We start from the raw sequence: 444 nt of genomic DNA, 5'->3' as shown, positions 1-444 counted from the left end.
TTTTTCCCACTGAAATGGTAAACTGGGGGGGGGGGAAATTAGGTTGAATTCAGTGTGTTTCTTTTTGTTCTAATTTCTTAATTTTAGATAAATATGGGAATTAGAGAATGTGAAAATAAGAGATTTTGACTTGAAGAGATAAACCTTTTCTGACCAAAGCAATCAAAGCAATTAAATGAATGAAATATGAATTCACACATAGTTTCAATAGATACAATTTTTTTTTTGGGGGGGGGAAGTACGTATTAGTTTGCAAAATGTCACCAGGTTCTAATTAGGATCAAGATGTTAAACTGGCATTGAAAACTGGAGTGGAGGGTCTGGTACGTGGGCTTCATGTGTTCAGGGTTTCTTCACCCCTGCAGGAAGTGGGGAGAAGTGGTTTGTATCAGCTGCACCCTGTACATTGTTTTCTCATTCATCACCAAATGCCAGGAGCTGCAG

Source organism: Aptenodytes forsteri, unplaced genomic scaffold (genome assembly GCF_000699145.1).
Source record: "Aptenodytes forsteri isolate BGI_AS27 unplaced genomic scaffold, ASM69914v1 Scaffold36, whole genome shotgun sequence".
In the NCBI taxonomy this organism is placed as follows: domain Eukaryota; kingdom Metazoa; phylum Chordata; class Aves; order Sphenisciformes; family Spheniscidae; genus Aptenodytes; species Aptenodytes forsteri.
The sequence above is the reverse complement of the archived record's forward strand: the minus strand, read 5'-3'. Positions refer to the sequence as shown.